Below are 15,816 nucleotides of genomic sequence, written 5' to 3'. Positions count from 1 at the left end.
GGGTTTTCCTTCCACTGGTTTGCTTCCCAAAGTGCCACCCCAGAGATGGGCAGGTATGAAGCCCATCATGTTGGTACCAGGGCCAAAGAGCTGGGACCAACTTGCCCTGCTTTCCCAGGCGCATCAGCAGGCAACTGGATTGTTTATGGGGCTTGGCACAATATCGAAGTGTAGTAGTTTAACTCGCCTTCAATGCGCTAGGATCCCATGTGGATAGCAGTTCTAATCCCGGCAGCCTCACTTTCCATCCAGCTCCCTGCCTATGGCCTGGAAAAGCAGTCCAGGATGGCCCAAAGCTTTGGGAAGACCCTGCACCCAGGTGGGAGACCTGGAAGAGGCTCCTGACTTTGGACTGGCTCACCTCTGGCCATTGCACTCACTTGGGGATTGAACCATCACATACAAAGTTTTCCTGTCTGTATTCCTTTTCAATAAAAATAAATCTTAAGTATTGCTAATGGAAAATGAAATTAGGGTCAAGTAAGAGCTGTGAACTACTGAAGGATGATGGTCAGTGTTGATGTTCTGATTTAAATACTCTAAAATGGACTGTTCTGCATTACTGTAGATTAGCGTTTCATGCCTGTGTCTTCAATGATTTCCTTACGTTGATTAACTGCTGGCAGCAAATTCCAGAAGTATAACGTCTGATTAAGCTTATTTGGGTTACTTTTATTGCCATACAATGAATAAAATTTATGTGATGAATGTATCTATTGATGTGGGCAATGGTATTAAACTAATACAAACGGGTGGGGTGAACCCTTAGTAGTGGTTAATAAACAGGAACACCTGCATCCTATTCCTAGCTTTTGGAGACCCAGATGGAGATTTGTGCAAGGTAGGTATTCACAGAGTGGTCTGCCTTTCAAATAAAGTTCAAATAATAAATGTTCAAAAACCACACTTAAACTTTAGCTGGTGCGTCTTACTACAACTGATAGCAAGAGCAAAATTTAAGAATGTTAGCAAATGGGCCCGGCGCGGTGGTGCAAGTGGTTAAAGGTCCTCGCCTTGCACACCCGGCATCCCATATGGGCGCCGGTTCTAATCCCGGCAGCCCCACTTCCCTTCCAGCTCCCTGCCCGTGGCCTGGGAAAGCAGTTGAGGATGGCCCAAAGCTTTGGGAACCTGCACCCGCGTGGGAGACCCAGAAGAGGCTCCTGGCTTTGGATCGGCATAGTATCAGCCCGTTGCGCTCACTTGGGGGGAGTGAATCATCAGACCTCTGTCTCTCCTCTCTGTATATCCACCTTTCCAATAAAAAAATAATAAAAATAAATCTTTAAAAAAAAAAGAATGTTAGCAAATTTGAGAGGCATGCATTTCAGAGGTGGGAGGAAAATTTTCCCAGTGCTAAAAATGGTAATTACAGTATTGAAATACTGACAAAAAGGATGCTAAGACTGCAAATGAGGGGACTTTGCATTTGGACTGTACTGAGGGATAGCCAGATATAAGGAGAGACAGTGACAATCTAATATATGGACAATGATTGTCATTAGGTGCTAACATTCAACAAGAAGGCAATCAGATTCTATGCCCAACATTTTAAGTGCTGGTGAAGTAATCTAGCACAAGTGGTTTCATTACTAAATTGCAAGAAAAAGCAAACCAAGATGAGTGGGTAATTTTGTGAATTGAGATTAACAGATGTACCAACATTGTTAATTTTATATTTGCATCCCAAATATTAAAAGGTTATAATGTTTATGGGATACAGATTGGAATTCTAGTGATTTCATGTCCCAAGAAATTAAGTTTGTGCTATCAACTGCTATCCCGGGCAACAAGCAGGAAACTAGAAGGGAAGTGGTAGCAGCAGGGGCACAAACCAGTGCCCATCTGGGGTCCTGGACACGTGTAAAACAAGGACTTTAGCCACGAGGCTATCATGCCATCCCCGTTCTGTGTGTGTTGCAAATGCTTACATTAAAAGCCCATTTCTCTTAGAAGTTAATTGTATCAAAACACTAGTTCTCAGAATTTTGATTGTACTACATTCAGAATAGTTAATATGTGACAACTGCAGACTCCTTGCCATATGCATACCCTATGATTATATCTAGCTCAAAACGTAATCTCTTGGGCCTGGCAGTGTGGCCTAGTGGCTAAACTCTTCTTGAACGCCACGGGATCCCATATGGGCACCAGTTCTAATCCCAGCAGCTCCACTTCGCATCCAGCTCCAAGTTTTCATTCTCAGCCAATAAACTTTGTCTTCAAGATACCTGGTCTAATGGTCACAAAATGGCAGCAACTTCCAGAAATCATATCCATACACAGCGAAATCTAAAGTAAAGAAGGGATCAACTATTGCTTTTATTTCTCCTTGGGAGTTAGAATCTCTTTTAGAAATTCCTGACAAACTATGCCTTACTCTTCACTTACCAAAATTAGACCACATATTCATTTCTCATCCACTTATGCAAGAAAATGTAACCTCGACAGATGTGGATTAATCATTCCGGACAGGGGTAGGGAGTATTTTTTCTGCTAAGACTGTATATTTATAACATAATTCTCAGGTCATCCTTAAAAATTGTTCTGCTATGTACTGAGTTTTGAATCCCAGCTGCAATTGGTTTGGCAGAAGCAGACCACATGATTTTGAGGACCTTATATAACGCATGGGCCAGACATTCCCTACCCCGGATTTGGAAATAGAATGAATATTAGACAATCACCTGTAATACATTGCTTTAAATATTCAACTGCAGGATAATTAGTGACTAGTTAACATATTTCAGGGTCAACATACTGCTTCTTAGAGACACATTTTCTGGGAAAAAAAAAACTGCAAAAGGTGGAAAAGAAATCAAGTGCTTATTTTGATGTTAATTTTTGTTAATTTATGCATCTTTTTATAATACTTTTTAAAAGATGTTCTTACTTTTATTGAAAAAGCAGATTTGCAGAGAGGAGGAGACACAGAAAGATCTTCCACCTGCTGGTTTACTCCTCAAGTGGCCACAATGACTGGAGCTGAGATAGTCTGAAACCAGGAGCCAGGAATTCTTTCAGGTCTCCCATGTGGATACAGGGTCCAAAGGCTTTGGGCTGTCCACTACTGCTTTTCCAGGCCATAAGCCAAGAGCTGGATGGGAAGTGGAACAGCTGGGACCTGAACCATTGCCCATATGGGATCCCGGTGCTTGCAAGGTGAGGATTTACTGAACCTTTGTGCCAGGTCCTATAATACTTTCCATGAACTTTCTGAAGATTGCTCATGTGCTTTAAATAATTTTCCACTAAAGATGTGTTTATCACAAGATATTTTCATTGTCCCTTGTTTTTAATAGTATCTCACATGTACAAAATATCTGAACAATGTTCCAAAACAAATATTTTGGTTAAGTTTAACAAGAAAATTCTGCAAAGCTACCTATTGGCATGAGTTGAAAAGAAAGACATGACTTATTACTTTAACTTCAGTGGCATCCCAGGAATAGAATTCTATTCATACATGTCAAATACTTGTGTCAACTAGCAATTTCAATCCTGCCCATAGTATTATGAAATCTCAGGAAACACAATCATCTCAAATATCATTTTAATTTTCATTGTAAATTTATGATTACTGGGTGATCCATATACTAATAAATTTTTGGATGTTGCTCTATATAAATACGAATATAACCTTTTAAAGCTGGGAAAAGAGCCTGGCACGATGGCCTAGCAGCCAAAGTTCTCACCTTGAATGTGCCAGAATCCCACATGGGTGCCATTTCTAATCCCAGGGCCCAACTTCCCATCTGTAGCCTGGGAGGGCAGTCGAGGAACGTGCACACATGTGGGAGACCAAGAAAGAAGTTCCTGGCTCCTGGATTCGGATCGGCACAGCACTGGCCATTGGGGTCACTTGGGGAGTGAAACATCGGACGGAAGATCTTCCTCTGTGTCTCTCCTATCTGTGTATCTGCCTTTCCAATAAAAATAATTTGAAAAAAAACTGGGAAGAGAAATCCAAATGTATGCAATGTCCCTGCTTCTTGCTACTATGTCTAGGAGACCGCAGATGAGTTCTAAAGTACTTGTGTTCCTGCCACTCTGGAGACCATAGAGTGTTTCTGGATTCTGGCCCAGCAGCAACTACAACAGACAACTTAGGAAGTGAACCAGTGAACAGATCTTTTAGTGTCTGTGCTGTTGAAACGAGAACATGAAAATAGCTCGTTGTGAGGGAATCAAGATGGCAGAATAGGGTAAGGACACATTTAAATGGACAGAAAAACATCTAATCAGGATGAAGCAGAGAGGACATATTTCAGGAAATAGGAAAGGACAGAGCAACAGCAGAAGGGTACCTGGGGACTGACAGGCACAGGAAAGCAGCGGGCACAGCGATGTGGTGTTGCAGTGACTGATACTCCAGTGGCATTCAACTAAAACGATCTGAACACCAGAAACCAGGTAGGAAGCGACTTTCAATGGGAGCTTGGGAGGTGAGCCCCAGACAAGAACTGTCCGTCCTGCTGGCCCGTTTGGTATCACCAGGAGCAGAGACAGAGCAGCAGGTCTCAGACGGGCATTGCGAGAACAGGGTGGATTTCAAAGCCCAGTCAGCCCCTTAGAGCAGAATTGGGAGCCATTTTGCGTAAGGAGGAAAGAGCAAGGGAAAGAACTGAGCATGCACTGAGATGGGAGTGAACTCATTTCTGGCTGGGTTAACTGAATCAACGTGGCATTCTACGGATTCCACCCAGGGCAGGTCTGGGTAGCCCTCGGATCTGACAGCCAGCAAATCAAGAACTGTAGTGGTGGTACGTCAGGCACCATTTTGTACACTGTGGCAATGGCTTTGGGACTGTAGGGGACAATAGTGAACTGCACATGTGCTGAGCTTGCAAGAACTCACTGAGTTCTGTGGGTTGCACTGGTCCCACAGGAAAATAATACTGACTATGGCATTGTACTCGTCAAAATAGGTCTGTGTGGCACCCAGACCTAACAGCCAACAGGTTCCGACAAGATCAGCCCCAACAACAACCTAGCTATATAAGACACCTGGTGTCTCCCTAATCCTGGGACCTGCTCCAACTGGAAGTGGGAGAAAGGTTGCAGAGACAACAGTGCAGCCTCAGCATGGTATCACAGAAGGTGGAGAGTGGTGAGCCAAGAGCTGGGGCTGTGGAGACCACGGTAGAAATCTGACATTAGAACCCAAACCTGGAACTCGCTGGAGGTTGTGGCAAAAGTGGATGCAAGCAAAAAATTGTGTAGCAACTGCAATAAGTAAAATCGAACTGTAGACCTGTGGGTGACAGAGTTTAGAAACCTGCCCCAAGGAGGAGTCTCTGCTAACTAGAAGTATAAGGATCAAGAGCAAAAGAAGAGACAAAGGCACAATGAATATTACTGAAAACTACCCTTCAAAGGAGCAAAACCCTATGCCAACCTCAGAGTTAACTGAGGAAGACATCAAGAAAATGGGGGACACAGAATCCATAAGACTCATTTTAAAGATTCTGATCAAAACTGAGAAGCTCATGCAAGAGTTCAAAGAATCTAAGGAAGCAGTAAAGCAAGTCAAGGCTCATATATCAGAAATTAAGAACACAGTAAAGCAAATTCAAAGTACAGTGGAGAGTCTCCAAAATAGAATGAAGCAAGCCGAAGAAAGAATCTCAGAATTGGAAGACATTTCCTGTCACCAGGGGGAAGCAAACAAAAAGCTGGAAGCAGAGCTGGATCAGGCCAAAAAAAAGTATTCAAGAATTGAAAGACACTATTAAGAGGCCAAATATAAGAGTTATGGGAGTCCCAGAAGGTGCAGAAAGAGAAGCTGAATTTGCAAATGTATTTAATGGAATAATGAGGGAAAATTTCCCTGACCTAAAGAAAGAATTGGGAAACAACGTCCAGGAGGGGCACTGAACTCCCAACAGGCTTGATCAAAAACAATTTTCACCAAGACATATGATAATCAAGCTCTCTTCAATTGAACATAAGAAAAAGATCCTTAAGTGTGGACGTGAGAAAAATCAATTGACATATAAAGAAATGTCAATTAAAGTCACAGGAGATTTCTCACAAGAAACTCTGAAGGCCAGAAGAGAATGGAGTGACATATTCCAGATTCTAAAAGAAAAAAATTGTCGGCCCAGGATAACATAGCCAGCAAAGCTTTCTTTCATCTTTGAAAATGAAATAAAATTCTTCCAAAGTAAAGAAAAGCTAAAAGAATTTGCCTCTTTAAATGATACTTCAAGATGTTCTCTTGACAGAGAAGAGGAATAGCACCTACCAAAACCAAAGGCAAACGGGAAGAACATCCCAGTAGAATGACAACAGAAGACTAAACAAACCAATGAACAACCCATTCCTAAAACGACAGAACCAAAGTACCACCTATGTATATTTAACTCTGAATGTAAATTGCTTAAGCGCAATCAAACGTCATAGATTAGTAGACTGGATTAAAAAACACAACCCATCTGTTTATTGTCTGGAGGAGACACACTTCAACAAAGATCAGCAGAAACTATATCACATGGGTTTTGTTGTTTTCATCTCTTCAAAACACTTTCTTCTGATTAAATCATTCAATGACTCATAGATGATGCAGTGGCATCATTTTCTTGCAGAAGGTTCTTGATTTTCATTTTTCTTTTTATTGTTGATTTTGTATCATGACTTTCATTTAAGGGGATGCACAATAGCTATGAAACAGAGACTAACATCCTGATGTGAGGATACATTGCAGTATGCATTTCTGCTTCCAGATAAAGATGGACTTACAATGAAACTGTTTACTATATCTTGGCAATAGGAGTCTGGACTCTCTGCCATTGTCCATGCCTGCAATGATGGACATATGACTGAGTATGAAGAACTATATGTTAGTAATGATATAGAGGAACTAGGTGGGGGGGATTGAGGAGGGGATAAGTGAATATGGAACTGTATCATAAAATGGTAGCAATAATAATAAAATGTAAAAAAAAAAAAATAGCTCGTTGTGTCTCTTTCACTCTGCCTTCCAAACAGATCAAGAATTTCATTGTTTATTTTATGGTACAGCTCCAAAGGTTCTGGGACTCGCCCTTCCCCACTGATTTCATTTATTTTATTACAATAATATAATCCTTCAGAAACATTGATAAATCCATCATTATGTTATTTAAGTGAATCCTGACATTGTAGGTATGGATAATGGCAGAGTTCAGCCTTCTATTGTGAAGAAATATTTAAGTTTCATTGGAAGCCCATCTTTGATTTGAAAGTAGAGATGCATACTGCATTGTATCTTCATATCTCGATATGATAGTCTATCATGCAGTTCCTCTAGATGACTATGTATACAAGTGTGTTTACTCATATACCTATTGATTTTGTATTTTGCATGAAGGTTGCCTTATATCAGAGAGAACATGTTATTTGCCCTTTTGGAATTGACTGGGTTTCCAGATGGAGACATTATGCTATGTGAAATAAGTCAAATAGATAAATTTTTAAATTTATATAATTTTTTATATATGTATTTTATAAAAACAAGAGAATGTAAAAGATATTTTTTTTTTAAAATATAAGAGCCAGCACTGCAGTACAACAGTTGCTACAAGGTGCAGTAAGCTGCCACCTTACATCAGCACCCCATATGAGAACCAGCTGGAAACCTGGCTGCTGCAGCTCTGATCCAGATCTCTGTTAATGTGCCTGGAAAGACAGCAGAAGATGGTCCAAGTGTTCGGGCTGCCACACTCACGGGAGATCGGACAGCTCCTGACGCCTACCTTCGGCCTGACACAATCCCAGACACTGAGGTTAATTAAAAAGTGAACCATCAGATGGAAGATCTCTCTCTGGCTTTTTAAATGAATAAATAAACGTTTTAAAAGAAGAGAATTTGCTCTTCTAAAAAACAGAAAATGAAACTGACACAATTCCACCATTTTGAGTTCAACATCATAAGTTTTACATGGATTCTTCTATGCAGATACAAATTTTAACCCTATTTGAATCACAATGTTTATGATATGTTATTCTAGCTCTTATTTAATAATATTTATAAGCTTCAACATCATTAAAATTATCTAGTCTTTGTTCTCATTAGAAATGCTGAAAATATTTTTTTTAAGATTTATTTATTTTTATTGGAAAGTTAGATATACAGAGATGAGGACAGAGAGGAAGATCTTCCATCTGATGATTCACTCCCCAAACAACTGCAACAGCTGGAACTGCACCAATCTGAAGCCAGGAGCCTCTTCTGGGTCTCCCACCTGGGTGCAGGGTCCCAAGGCTTGGGGCCATCCTTGACTGCTTTCCCAGGCCACAACAGGGAACTGAATGGGAACCGGGGCCACCAGGATTAGAACCGGTTCCCGTATGGGATCTGGGCATATTTAAGGCAAGGACTTTAGCCACTAGGCTACCATACCGGGCTCTGAAAACATTTCATTTTAATGGGGATTCAATAACCAACTAATTTTCTACTGATAGATATTTGTTATGTTGAATTTTATCATTATGACAATTTTTAAAGATTTAGATTTTTTTTTTTTAATTTTCAGTTTATTTGAAAAGCAAAGACAAGGAGAAACCTTCTAAATGCACACATTATCCAGAGTTGGCCAGGTCAAAGCAAGGAGTCCAGAACACAATCCAGATTTACCTAGTGGCAGGCCCAAGTACTTGAGGCACCACCTACTGCCTGTCATAATGTATGATAGCAATAAGGTGGAAATCAGAACTTGAACTCAAACCACTTTGAAATGAGATATAGGGTCTCCCAAGTGGCCTTATTCACCAAACACTCACTCTTGTGCTAGTAAATTCTAGAGATTTCCCCAGATGTGTTAGGAACGGGGGAGAGTTTGGGACTTTGTTTGCATTCTGGTCTGTGTCATCTCTCTTCAAAGTTCACAAGTCAATGCTCAAACCATTCTGTTTATCAGTTGTTTGTTATTCAACTCTCCTGGAATTTCTACCTGGGTTCCCATAAGCTTTCAAAGAACTACCAGTAAAATTCCAGGAGATTTATGAACTTGGATGGGGATATACATATTTCTTTATTTCCGCTAAACACTCATTGAAATTTAACATTTCTTTCAACAATGGACTTGTGAATGTAGCACAGTAATACTAGAACTATTTCTAACTTTGTCACCAATAGAAAACAGCTATTTTATAAAAATTATAGCTCAGGTCATATACAAACAAGGTAAACCTGTGCATCGTTTCTATCTAGAAATTACTGATACTCCTTAAGCCTAGCAGATCTTGTTATTTAGTGCAAAGATACGTTTATATTACTATCACTTAATATAAATATAATATTATATTTTATATAACACATATGATACTATAGCTTAGTATAAAATAATATTACTTATTTTGCTTAAATGTTTTGATTCCTATATTGCAATATACAATTTTGACAGTTGTATTATAATGTTTAAAAAAGATTTATTTTTTATTAACTTTTTGTAAGGCAGAAACCAAGGTTGTTCCATCCACTGATTCACTCTGCAAATGGTCGCACAGCTGGGAATGGGGCAGGCCAAAGTCATGACTGGCAGGGACCCAAGTACTTGAACCATCTTCTGCTACCTTCCTAGCCACATTAGCAAGAAGCTGGATTAGAAATAGCATCCAGGGGCCCGGCGTGGTGGCACGCAAGTGGTTAAGGTCCTCGCCTTGCACGCCCGGGATCCTATATGGGCGCCGGTTCTAATCCCGGCAGCCCCGCTTCCCTTCCAGCTCCCTGCCTGTGGCCCGGGAAAGCAGTCAAGGATGGCCCAAGGCTTTGGGACCCTGCACCCGTGTGGGAGACCCGGAAGAGGCTCCTGGCTTCGGATTGGCATAGTATTGGCCGTTGTGCTCACTTGGGGAGTGAATCATCGGCCGGAAAATCTTCCTCTCTGTCTCTCCTCTCTGTATATCTGCCTTTCCAATAAAAATAAAATCTTTAAAAAAAAAAAAAAAAAGAAAGAAATAGCATCCAGGGACTCTAATCAGCACTCCAGTATGGAATGCCTATGCTCCAGGCAACAGGTTAAACCATGGTACCACAATACCAACCCCTATATATTTTAGTTCACACATTAAAAAAGTTATGGAAGGGATTGATAGGCTTCACCAGAGTGGCAAAGGGGTCTATGGCACAAAAAGATTAAAAGCTTGTACATGTATATCAAACCACTTGTCTTATCTTTTCTTCTTATGCAGCCTAATTCCAAGATTGATTAATAACCCCCATGCTATTTTCCTGCTGCCTTTCCTAGGTGACTACCTAGCAAAACCCTAATTATGTATTTATGAAACCATTTGCTTTTTCCAACATACCAACAATACTGTGCCTTGCTGCTAAAGTCACACAGCAAGGAAGGCGCAGGCCACTACAAATTAATGCTCTCCAATGCCCTCAGTGTCACACAGCAGTCATTGCTTTCCTGGTGAGTTTTCTTTCCTCTAGAAGGCTTCCTTTCTCCTTCACTCTTCCCTCTCTTAACTCTCTCCTCAACTAAGCAAATGATTTCACTTCCATTTCCATGGATACATCAGAATTCTTAAAATGATAAAATTTGCCTATATGAGCCTTTTATATTTATTCACTGTTTTTCATCTTTTTCATTATGAAACAGTACTCCTCCTCTAGTCTCAGGCAACTTGGTTTCTCCCACGCTATTAACACATCCACTCATTCAAAAAAAACATCCATCGAGCAAATACTGATAAAAGACTTAACTGTTCACAGTGTGTGAGGGAGGGGTCCACTTGAAAAAAAGAGAGAGAGGAGGAGATGTTGAAGCTTTAATTCTCAGTACTACAGAATGAATGTGACTTCATTTGGAAACAGGGTTGATGTAAAGGTGTCTAGTCAAAATGAGGTCATATTGGAGTATAATGCATCCCTAAGACAACATCATGACTACAGTTATCAGCAGAAGACTATGCACAGATAGACCCAAACAGCAGTTAAAGCCAGTGAACAGAAAAGATTGCCACAATACCACCAGAAACTGGCAAGAGGCCAGGATAGTTTCAGAGGCAGCGTTGTTCAACCAATCTTTAGATATTTTGGTCTCTAAAGCTGTGAGAAAATATTGTTGGGTTTTTAAAAAAATATTATTATTATTTTCATTTGAACCTAAGAGTTACAGACAGAAGGAAAGACACAGAGAGCTATCTTCCATCTCTTGCTTGACTCAAAAGTGGCCGCAAAAGCCAAGCAGCACAAATCTGAAGCCTGGAGCCAGTAGTCTCCTCTGGGTGGCCCATATGAGTGCAAGGGTCCCAAGATTTGAGTCATCCTGCACTATCTCCCCAGGCCATTAACAGGGAGCAGGATCAGAAGTGAAAGCATCCAGGACATAAACTAGATGCAAACTTAGCCTACTAAGACACAGAACCAGCCCTCTACTTCTGTGTTTTAGGTCACCCAGTTTGCCATGTTTTGTTTTCTACTTAATAATAAGTATTTTATTTTTGATGATGTTTACATAGTTGAGAAGGATGCATGCTGATGTGAACCACTGATTATGGTGGGGAGGGTTAAGGAATGTTTCCAGTCTTTTTTCTTCCTGTATCTAGGGAAAGTGAGAAAAGAAGAGGAGAGAGCCGCTCCAAAACGCCGAAACCTGGGAATGGAGATGGCAACCCGATGTCATCCCAGGGTCTCCGACGTGGAGCATGTGCAGGTGGTTTGACAGTTCTGAGATATGTTGGTTTCGTTCCTCCAAGGATGAGGAAATGCTTCCAAGGTCTATTGACTGACGTAGACCACCTTAGAGTCTCCACTCACCAAGACATTTACTGTCAAAGTTGGGCCACAATAGCTGTTCAATTTGTTCTGCTCTTCATGGTACTGGATGTCCTCTGCAGGCCTCAATGAACTGCCTGTCATGTCCTTTATGTGCATCTGAGCATGTTGTCCACTTCACAGGCTTCAACAATCGAGGAGGCCCAGTTCTGTCATATGCACTTTACAGCCAGACAACAGACCCTGTGATTTTCCCCATGGTTGGAGTGCTGAGTCTAGTAATCCAGTTGCATTTTTTTCTCCACTTCCTGTACTACTCACTGCGTATGGCCTGGGAAAGCAGTAGAGGATGACCAAACCCTGCACCCACATGGGAGACCCAGAAGTAGCTTCTGGCTCCTGGTTTCAGATGGACTCAGTTCCAGCTATTGAGGCCATCTAGGGAGGGAACTAGCAGATCAAAAAATTCTCTCTCTCCTTCTCTCAATGAAAATCTGATCTATCTTTCCAATAAACATAAATAAGTCTTTAAAAAATAGTAAAAAGGAGAATTAAGGTGGCAGATTAGGGTAAGGACATGATTAAACAGACAGAGAAACATTAGCCAGTGTGAAGCAGAGAGGGAACATTTCAAGAAACAGGAGAGGACAGAACAACAACAGAAGGGTACCTGGAGGCTGACAGAAACAAGAAAGCAATGGACACAATGGTGTGGTGTTGCAGTGACCAATAACCCAGTGGCATTCAGCAAATGGTGTTCCAAATTGCACCAGCACCAAGAACTCCACCAGCAACCAGGTGGGAAGGCATGTGTACCACGAGCTCAGGAGGTGAACCCAGACAAAGAACTGCCCATCCTGATGGTCTGTTGGATTTGACCAGGAGCAGAGACAGAGTGGCAGGTCCCAGACTAACAGTGTGGGAACAGGGTGGATTTCATAGCCCAGTCTGCTCCCTGGAGCCGTTGGGCGCTATTTTGTTTAAGGAAGCGGTGGCTTTGGGGCAGGACTGCGCATGCAATGAGCTGGGAATGAACTCATTTCTGACTCAGTGAACTACAACAACGTGGTTTCCTACAGGTTTTACCCAAGATAGGTCCAAGTAGCCCTTAGACCTGACAGCCAGAAGATCAAGAATTCTAGTAGTGGCACATCAGGTGCCATTTTGTAACGTGTGGCAAAGAATTTAAGACTGCAGGGACAATGGTGAGCTGCACATGCGCTGAACTCAGCAAAAACTCACTGAGCTCAGTGCATTACACTGGTCCCACAGGAAAATAATGCCAACTATGGCATCCTACAGGCCAAAATAGGTCCATGTGGCCCTCAGACATAATAGCCAACAGGTTCCCGCAAGATCAGCCCCAACAACAACCTAGCTATATAGGACACCTGGTGTCTCCCTAATCCTGGGACCTGCTCCAACCAGAAATGGGAGAAAAGTTCGTACAGACAATGGTGCATCCTCAGCACAATATCACAGGTGGTGGAGAGTGGTAAGCCAACAGCTGAAGCTATGGAGACCATGGTAGAAATCTAACAAGAACCCAGCCATGGAGCTTGCTGGAGGGAGTGGCACAACTGACTGCAAACGAAGAACCATGTACCAATTATAATTACTAAGTAAAGTCGAACTGTAGACCTGTTGGTGTCACAGCTTAGAAACTGCCTCAAGGAGAAGACTCTGTTAATCAGAAGTACAATGACCAATAGCAAAAGAAGAGACAGAGGCACAATGAATATTGTTGAAGACTACCATGCAAAGGAGCAAAAGCTTTTTGCCAATTTCAGAGTTAACTGAGGAACACAACCAGAAAATGGGGGATACAGAATTCAAATCACTTGTTATAAAACTTATTATCAACAATGAGAAGCACATAAAACAGGTATTCAAGGAATTTAAGGAATATGTCACACAGGAAATTAATTTAATGAAAGCTGATATATCAGAAATAGAAGCTGGGTTTACAAATGTATTTAATGGAATAATGAGGGAAAATTTCCCTGATCTAAAGAAAGAATTGGGAAACAACATCCAGGAGGGGCACTGAACTACCAACAGGCTTGACCAAAAGCAATCTTCACAACACATGATTATCAAGCTCTCTAGCTGAACATAATAAAAAGATCCTTCAATATGCATGTGGAAAAAATAAATTAACATATAAAGGAATGTGAGTTAAAGTCACAGGATACCTCTCACAGGAAACTCTAAAGGCCAGAAGAGAATGGAGTGACATATTCCAGCTTCTAAAAGAGAAAAATTGTCGGCCCAGGTTAACATACCCAGCAAAACTTTCCTTTGCCCTTGAAAATGAAATAAAATTCTTCCGCAGTTAAGAAAACCTAAGAGAATTTGCCTCTTCCAAACCTGCCCTACAAAGGATACTTAAAGATGTGCTCTTGACAAAGAAGGGAAATAATATCTACCAAGCCAAAGGCAAATGCGAAGAATACCCCGGTAAAACAACAACAGAAGACCAAACCAATGAACAACCCATTCCTAAAATGACAGGACCAAAGTACCACCTATACATATTAAACCTGAATGTAAAAGGCTTAAACTTATCAATCAAACGTCATAGATTAGTAAACTGGATTAAAAAACAAAGCCCATCTATTTGTTGCCTACTGGAAACACATTCCACCAACAAAGATCAGTGGAAACTGTTTCTCAAGGAGTTTGATTTCTTTTTGTTAGTTTCAACTCTTCAAAACACTTCCTTCTCATTAAATTCTTCAATGACTCATAGATCATACAGAAGCATCATTTTCTTCAAGAAGGTTCTTGGTTTTTTCATTTCTCCAGCGAAACATTAGTCATTTAATAACATATTATTTAACTTCTTGGCATTGTAAATTTCTTTTTTTTTCTTGTTGTTGCTTTTGCATTGTGACTTTTCATTTGAGGGGAAGTACAGTAACTGTGTGATGGAGACTATTATATCCAGATGTGAGGATACAATGTAGTATGCTTCTGTACTTCCAAACTAAAGATGGACTCTCAATGAAACTGTTTACTGTATCTTGACAATAGGATGCTGGACTCTGCCATTGTCCATACCCACAGTGATGAACATATATGATTGTGTATGTAGAACTATAATATAGTAATGATATAGGGGAGCTCAGTTGTGGGGGAGGGATTGGGGAGAGGATAAGGGAAATCCCAGGGCCTATGGAACTGTATCATAAAATGGTAATAATAAAAAGAAGTACAATTAAAAGATAGTAATAAGAAAAAAACTTCAAAATATGTATACATATAAGTGAGAAACCATCTTTAATTCAAAAAGCATGAAGGTAACAAAAAAGGTTGTGTAATCATTGCATATTTTGTTTAGCCCCTAGGTTTAAAAAAAGTAAATATTTGTTTTTTTTAAGATTTATTTATTTTTATTTCAAAGTCAAATATACAGAGATGAGGAGAGATAAAGAAGATCTTCCATCCGATGGTTCACTCCCCAAGTGATAGCAATGGCTGGTGCTGTGCCAGTCCGAAGCCAGGAGCCAGGAGCTTCCTCCAGGTCTTCCATGTGGGTGCAGGGTCCCAAGGCTTCGAGCTGTCCTCAACTGCTTTCCCAGGCCAAAAGCAGGAAGCTGGATGGGAAGCGGAGCTGCCGGGATTAGAACTGACACCCATATGGGATCCCGGCATGTTCAAGGCGAGGACTTTAACCACTAGGCCACGTCACTGGGCCCAAAGTAAATATTTATTAAGGGCAGCGCACAGAAACATGAATGACTGCAGAAATAATGCAGTAGAGGAAAATTCAAAGAACTTTTTGGGCCCAGTGCAGTAGCCTAGTGGTTGTAGTCCCGGTCTTGCACACACTCAGATCCCATATGGGCACCATCTCTAATCCCGGCAGCCCCAATTCCCATCCAGCTCCCTGCTTGTGGTCTGGAAAAGCAGTCAAGGATGGCCCAAAACCTTGGGATCCTGCACCCACATGGAAGACCCAGAAGAAGCTCCTGGCTCCTGATTTTAGATTTGCTTAGCTTTGGCTGTTGCAGTGACTTGGGAAGTGAATCAATGAATGGACGAACGATCCTTCCTCCGTCCCTCCTCTCTGTATATCTGAGTTTCCAATAAAAATAAATAAATCT

The sequence above is a fragment of the Ochotona curzoniae genome, unplaced genomic scaffold (assembly GCF_017591425.1).
Source record: "Ochotona curzoniae isolate NIBS_2020 unplaced genomic scaffold, NIBS_Ocur_1.0 contig_3819, whole genome shotgun sequence".
Classification (NCBI taxonomy): Eukaryota; Metazoa; Chordata; class Mammalia; order Lagomorpha; family Ochotonidae; genus Ochotona; species Ochotona curzoniae.
This window is presented reverse-complemented; position numbering follows the sequence as displayed.